This window comes from Zalophus californianus, chromosome 11 (genome assembly GCF_009762305.2).
Source record: "Zalophus californianus isolate mZalCal1 chromosome 11, mZalCal1.pri.v2, whole genome shotgun sequence".
Taxonomy (NCBI): domain Eukaryota; kingdom Metazoa; phylum Chordata; class Mammalia; order Carnivora; family Otariidae; genus Zalophus; species Zalophus californianus.
In genome coordinates this window covers 74,340,561-74,348,693 of record NC_045605.1, presented here as the reverse complement: position 1 = coordinate 74,348,693, position 8,133 = coordinate 74,340,561, and positions in this window count along the sequence as shown.

Sequence of the window (8,133 nt, the reverse complement as noted above, 5' to 3'; positions counted from 1 at the left end):
CAATCTCCCAGGCTGTACACCACCTTTCCCCTACTAGTCATTACTCATCATGGGACCCTGAATTATCATGGTCATTTATCTGTTTATTAATTTATCATCGTTCTGCCTTGCATGCCTTATTTAACCAGTGTATTGTTAGTGCATGGTAGCTGCCCACCCCACCAAAACCACTGAATGAATAAATACATAAATGAATAAAAATGTGCAGAAAGAGCATGAGTTTGAGAGTTAGACAGACTTGTACTCAAATACTAGCTTTGTACTTTAGTTCTGAGATTAAGAAATTTACTTAACATTGCTGAGGTTCCATTTTCCCATTTGTCAAATAAAAGTAACTACTTCTCATTTGTCAAATCAGTGATGATGCTAATGTATTTAGGGTTGAAATATGATATCTACAACTTACTCTCAAATCGTTCAGCTTCCCTGATATATAAGAGGATGTTGAAAGGAATGAGAATTGGTTAACTTCTCTCTCTCTCAGTAGCTAGTATCATTTTATATGTAAAAATTTACCAAGGGGCAACTGGGTGGCTCAGTTGGTTAAGCATCTGACTCTTGATTTTGGCTAAGGTCATGATCTCAGGATGTTCACCCTGGGACCTGCTTCAGAATTCTCTCTCTCTCTCCCTCTCCCTCTGCCCCCATGCTCTCTCTCTCTCTCTCTCTCTCTCTCTCAAATAAATAAATAAATAAATCTTTAAAAAATTTACCAATACTTCTCTCTCAGAAGTAAGTATACCTTTTGATTTGTATCAGGGAAATGTAAATTAAAACAACAATGAGATACCACTACACACTTATTAGAATGAGCAAAATTTACAACGCTGACAACGTCAAACACTGGTGAGAATCTGGCACAACAGGAACTCTCCTACATTGCTCAGGGGAATGCAAAATGATACAATCATTTAGGAAGACAGTTTGGAGGTGTCTTGCAAAACTAAACACACTCTTACAATATAATCCAGCAATTGTATTCCTTATAATTTATCCAAAGGAGTTGAAAACTTATGTTCACATAAACCTACACACAGATGTTTATAGCAGCTTTATTCATAATTGCCCAAACTTGGAAACACTAAGACGTCCTTCAGTAGGTAAATGGAGAAATAAACTGTGATACATCCACATGATGGAATATTGTTCAGTGCCAAAAAGAGATGAGCTACCAAGTCATGAAAAGACATGGAGGAACTTTAAATGCATATTACTAAGTGAAAGAAGCCAATCTATATGATTCTAACTACATGACATTCTAGAAAAGGCAAAACTTATTGAGACAGTAAGAAGATCAGTGGTTGCCAGGGATGTGTGGGGAGAGAGAGAAATAGGGAGAGGATTTTTAGGGCAGTGAAAATACTCTGGATGACATTATGATGATGGATATATGTCATCATACATTTGTCCAAGCCCAGAGAATGTGCAACACCAACAGTGAACACTAAGGTAAACTGTAGATTTTGGGTAACTATGATGTGTCAATGTAGTTTCATCCTCGGTAAAAAATGTACAATTCTGGAAAGTAATGTTGATAATGGGGGAGACTATGCATACATGGGAGCAGGCGGTATATAGGAAATCTCTGTACTTTCTTCTCAGTTTTGTTGTAAATCTAGAATTGCTCTAAGAAAACAAGTCTCTTTTAAAAAAGAGGCTCACTCAGGGGCACCTGGGTGGCTCAGTCAATTAGGCAACTGACTCTTAATTTCAGCTCAGGTCATGATCTCAGGGTTGGGAGATGGAGCCCTGTGTTGGGCTCCATGCTCAGCGGGGAGTCTGCTTGAGACATTCTCTCCCGCTTTTCCTCTGCCCCTCACCCCCACTCATGCACTCTCTCTCACTAAATAAATAAATATATATATATTTTAAAAAGGCTCACCCTTGTTAATAGGAAATGGGAGATTACAGATCCTAAAGAAAGGAGGTCCTAGACTGGGTGGAATTGTGTAGAACAGCCTTTCCCTCTCTGTTCTATTATTAGGCTCTTGTTCCTGGATATTCCTAAGTAACAAAGGCATTTGCTAATTGTCATCCTGGATGTATTGAAGTGAAAAGAGAGTGAAAGAAATATTTGTTGAGTCCCTACCATAGGCATTTCTTTTACAGCAGGAAGTTTTCATGATGAAGTTTGGAATTAATCATGTAATCAGTCAGAAAATAGGATATGCCCTGCTACTGTTTTTAAAATATCTCCATCTGGAACGTATAGAAATGGAAGCGTTTTGAGCCAATATGGCAGCTTCATTTGAATGGCTTTGGTGCGGGTGCCTGGGTGGCTCAGTCGTTAAGCATCTACCTTCGGCTCAGGTCATGATCCCAGGGTCCTGGGATGGAGTCCCACATCGGGCTCCCCGCTCAGTGGGAAGCCTGCTTCTCCCTCTCCCACTCTCCCTGCTTGTGTTCGTGTTCTCGCTCTCTCTCTCTCTGTGTCACGTAGATAAATAAAATCTTTAAAAAAAAATGAATGGCTTTGGCGCTTTATTTGTCACAACAGTGGATGATGAGGAAGTAACGATAATAAGAAAGAGTAAGAAATACTAAAGATAGTATCTGCTGTCCTATGAAAAGAAAGCTCCTTATTCTTGAGCAAAGCTGGAAGTAATCAAAGCTGGACTTGCTAAGTGACATTTATAGTAATATTTAAAATTTCTTTTCTATTCTTGAAATATTTGGAGGAAAAATAACTTTGATATTGAAAGTCTGAAACTCATGAATGCTTTGCCCCCTTTTTTTCCATTCTGTTTTTATAATGTAGTTTCCTAAGATAATAGCAGAGATCCCACAGGCATGCCCACCATCACATACTGAACCAGGCTCTGCTGAGCAGGTACTTGTTAAACAAACACGCTGAGTCAAAATAGGTCATGAATGGCACAAGTTTTAGAAATCACATTACTTCGTTTCTCTCTGGGCTGCCAAATAGACCTGAAATTCTCTTCCGAAACACCAGGGAAGCTGAGTAAGTCAAAACTGAACCTGTCTATATGTCTCCTGAAACTATGATGTCCTTGGACCAGAAACTGAACCCATGGGATATTTCACTCGGGGCAGATTGCCTGCTCCCCCTTGGAACCTGATACTCCCATCTGAGCCAAGAGCTAAGTCCCCCAAAGCAAGCACCAGGAAAGGGCCTCAGAAGGAGGTGCTTCATCCTGGGAAGAGTTAAACTTCTTGCACGAATGGGCCTTGCTTCCACTCCAGCCCTTCTCCCTCCAGAACACAGCTCTGGGAGCCCCAGAGGGGGCTTTGGCTGCTCTGACTTCTCACACACTCTTCTTTCAAATGAATTTAAACCTTTTCTTGTCCAAATCCCTACAGAAGAAAAAAAAAAAGTAACCACTCTGCAGTTTTTCTACTATTATGCAAATAAATTAATCAGGCAATGCTCCTGTGAGAATTAATTTATATTTGAATCCAATGAGGGCTGGATGCTTGCTAACAGAACCCCCAGGCCAAAGCCTCAGCTAGGTAGCACCTCATATTATTCCTTTGACGAAATGTGAACTGACATAAATACTATGGCCCCCTTTCAATCCGATTACCCCGTTACTTCACATCAATGCTACCCCAGCCATCAGATTCTGGCGTCTTTCCTTTCACCAGCTCCAGGAACAACGGACAACTCCTCCTTGATAAACAAGCACCCACGCTGCCACCTCGTAGCCCCACTCTTAACCCATCATCCTCACTCAATGGGCTCTATTCGACAAGGTATTTTATTTTGTTTGTAGGAATCAAGGACTGAAAAACAGTTCAAAATCAGGCCTGGCTGAGGCTGTTCATTCAAAGCTGCCCTTTCACACAATCACTAAGAGCGTCTGGAAATAACACCCCTGAAGTAGCCACCCTTTAATGGACGTCATTCCCTTGGGACCCCCCCCCCCCGCCCCAACCCACTTCGTCTCCCTCCACTGCGTCTTACGGGCTCTTTTTAAAACACACAGAAAACAAACAGCAGCACAGGTTTCCCTTGGCTTGCGTGACCTGAAGCTCAGTCAAAATGAACCTACATTTTAAACCATACCTTTGTACTAAACTCATGTTGACAACCACTAAATTCTTTCCGTTGCTCTGCATAGAAACATAAAAAAAAAGATTCATTTCGCTCCCCACCCCCCAAACTCTGCCCATTTAAAAAGCTTGGCTAAGTAATCCACCAGGTGGGGGGAAAGCTTTTCTATGTGGGCAGCTCAGTTTCTGGAGCCCCTACCTTGGTAATTAGATTAACAGGCAAATGTGAACAGTGGCAACCCAACAGTCCCCACTCTTCATTCTTTATGCCATCTATTGCACGGGACTGATAGCAAAATATCTTGAATGGTGGCAGAAAAAAATATGGATTTGTGAACTGCTCTACGCTGAAAGTGGAAACAAGAGAGGAAAAACACAAAGAAGCTTTATTTTAAAAAAACAACTCCAAGTAATTGTAATACTTTTTTCTTTTTCTTTTTTTTTGAGAAAAGGGCAGAAGTTATATATGCTCATAAACTGGGGCTATTGGTGTGTTTGTTAGCTCTGTAGTTTAATTAGTTTAAATATTTCAGTGCCTCCTTCTAGCACAGTCTGAAATAGAGGACGGTGACCCTGGGGGCAATGCTTGTCTTTCTGAATCGAAGAAGGCTGATACATTCTGTAACCACAGTCCTTCAACAGGCTCTGAATTTGGGAAACCCTTTAAAACATATTCTAACTAAATATGTATACTAAGAAGCTATGCACTTTTTAGAAATAAGAGAAAGCAAAATAAGAATTGAAACATCTGAACACACTCAGTTACCTACAAAGAAAGTTATGGTTTTACCAAATACCTTTCATACTTTTTTCAAAGCAACTTGCTTTCTTCTGTGCCAGAGGAGAACATGTCTGTTTTCATATAAAGTAGACTTCTACTTAAAAGAAAAAGAGGCACTGACTGAATTTATTAGATTTGGTGGTGAATTGTCACTAAAAGTGACACTCTCTTTTCCTTTCCCTAGCACTGGTGCCTTTGTCCAAACATCTCAAATTTGCTGCCTGAGATCTGCCAAGTGCAGGGTTAGTGCTTACTCAAGCATATTGTTATAACCATATTCTTAAAAAGAAGTGCAACTGCTTTATTCCTTTCCCTTGGCCTGGCCATTCACTATTCATTCAACAAACACTCATTCAGTTACTCCTGATTACTAGCTGTGTCCACAGCGGCAGGCTCTCTTGCCTTTACAATGATCGATATAAAATCCTCACTCCACATCCTTCCTTTATGCATATTTTGGGGCCACAGGAATCTTCTGCTGCAAGCTCAGCCCTACTCAGTCCTGCCCCTTAACAGGAAACATCTAGGAGACTTAGTCTGTGGGCTCAGGGGACTCAGCATTCAGTCACCCTCCTTGTTGTTGCCTTCTTCTGACAGAGGTTCCCAGGCTGCCCACATTGACCCCTTGCCCCCGAAGTTCCCGTATTGACCCTTTGTCTTCTTGTTCTTCAGTCGCTTACAGATCACCTGCCTGCCCAGAACCAGCATTGCTTCAAATTCAGAGCCTTCCTCTAACCCAGTGGTCTTCAACCACAGGGCAATTTGGGCTCCATGGAGACATTTGGTTGTCATGACTCAGGGGGTGGCCCTGGCATCTCGTGGGTAGAGGTCAGTGATATTGCTAAATACCCTACAGTGTACCACATGGCATCCCAAACAAAATCTGAAGTTAAGAAACCTTGTTATCATCAGTCCCCTCCCCAACTCATAGGCAGCGGAGGCTACTGAGTAAGGACATGAACGTTGAGTCAAATCTTCCTCTGCCACCCCAGTAATGACATGATGCCCTACAGGCTACTTTGTACTTCCTGAGTCTCAAGTTTCTTGGTCTGTAAAATGGACTTGATATGAGGAGACAAGGAAACACTACATCTATGAAACACTAGCACACCACTCACTAAATAGAAGCCATAATTACTGTTGCAACTATATTATCATCCCTAGAAGTGTACCCCAAGATCCAATCCCCTGAGTCCTGTTACTTCCTCTGAGCTTTCTCCCCACTGCTGATAGTTCGCAGACTATAGATGCTATATGGAGGCATGGGTCAAACTCCTGCCTCCAGAGTACTGGAGGCATTGTTAATTAATAGCAGAACATTTTCCCGCATAACCCAGAGTTGGTCTTAGAATCTTTCTCTACATATGTTTTTTTTGGGGGGGGAGGGGCAAAGGGAGAGAGAGAATGGGTAAGCAGACTCCATGCTCAGTGCAGAGCCTGATGCGGGGCTCGATCTCATGACCGGAGATCATGACCTGAGCCGGAAACAAAAGTGAGACGCTTAACCAACTGAGCCATCCAGGCCCCTCTACGTAGTACGTTAGATGCAACTAACATTAGTGAGATTCAGCATATGAACTGAAGTCTATTTGCCATCTTTAACCCATATGTTACCTCTTACTAACTAGAGGTTATCTCTTACTAGAAATACTGTGTTCCCTATCACTGAAAGTGCTTTAAGTAAAGGCTAACATGAAAGGGATTTTATTTTTAATATGCATGGGATTTCACACATATTAGGATAACCATCTTGGCAGCACGAGACATGCACATCATCTCTGCAACCCATATGCTCAAAACACAAGGTATGAGGGAGATGATTTTGGTGAGTACATTAGTCAAGACAGGATAAATTCTCTGATAACCCCAAAATCTTATCATAAAAGCTTACTTCTCATCTATGTCACAGTCCAATATAAGGCAGGTGGATTACCTCCAAGCCATGACTCAGGGATCTGCATTCCTTATGCATTGTACCTCTACCACTCCACTCCAACATGGGACTTCTGTGTCCCAAAGGAAGGAAAGAGAAACAGGATTGTGTCCGAGAGATTTTATATGCCAAGCTTGGAAGTTATGCACATTACTTCTGCCCACATTCCATTGCCTAGTACTGAGTCTATGGCTCTATCTATGAGGAAATCTAGGAAATGCTTTCTGTACATCCATAACAAGGAGACAAATGGGTATTGGGGAGCATTAGCAGTATCTTCAATAATCATTAAAAATTTTTATAAAACAGGGGCGCCTGCGTGGCTTAGTCAGTTAAGCATTTGACTCTTGATTTTGGCTCAGGTCATGATCTCAGGGTTGTGAGATCAAGCCCCACATCTGACTTGGCACTGGTCGTTGAGCCTGTTTAAGATTCTCCCTCTCCCACTGCCCTTCCCCCACCCCTGCTCACGCACATACTCTCTCTCTCTCTCAAAAGAAAAAAGGGGGGGTCACTTCTGGGCGGTACAGTCAGTTGAGCGTCCAACTCTTGGTTCGGCTCAGGTCATGATCTCAGGGTCGTGAGATTGAGCCCCCTCTTAGGCTCCACACTCAGCACAGAGTCTGCTTGAGACTTTCTTTCCCTCTCCCTCCACCCCTCCCCTCTGTGCTCTCTCTCTCTCTCTCAAATAAATAAATAAATCTTAAAAAAAATTATGAAATAGGAGTCAGACGGTAGTAAAGAGCAGCTACTAGGACTCAGCCATGAGTCTAACTCTGGGTAAGGCACATTTCATGCACTATCTTTCAACATGTAGTAATAGACACTGTCTGTTGCATATCTAAAGTCACACCCCTTTACCTTTGCTAATAGGGATCTTTGATCAGAAACCCAATACCTATGTAATCTCCAGGAAAGTGACCCTTGATCTATTTAATGACAAATGGCAATTCCATTTTCCTTACCAATGACTGGCTTAGACATGAGCAACTGGCACTATTCTGGCCAATGAGACAGGAGTAGACATCTTTCAGGCAGGCTTCTGATGAAGATTTTTTTCCCTGCCGATAAAAGGAGAGAGAAGACAATAAACTGACTCTCCTTCTGTTGAATGTTATCATTTGCATGTGATGCGTAGAGCTGGGGCAGCCATCAGAGATCAGGAGGGAGCCAGCCACAGAAGACAAGTCAACATATTAAGGACAGCAGAGCAGAGACAGAGAGAAACTTGATTTTTTTTAAAAGATTTTATTTATTTATTTTGAGAGAGAGAGAGAGAGAGAGAGCAGGAGTGGGGTAAGGGGCAGAGGGAGAGGGAGAAGCAGACTCCCTGCTGAGCAGGGAGCCTGATAAGGGGTTCGATCCCAGGACCCTGAGATCATGACCTGAGCTGAAGACAGATGCT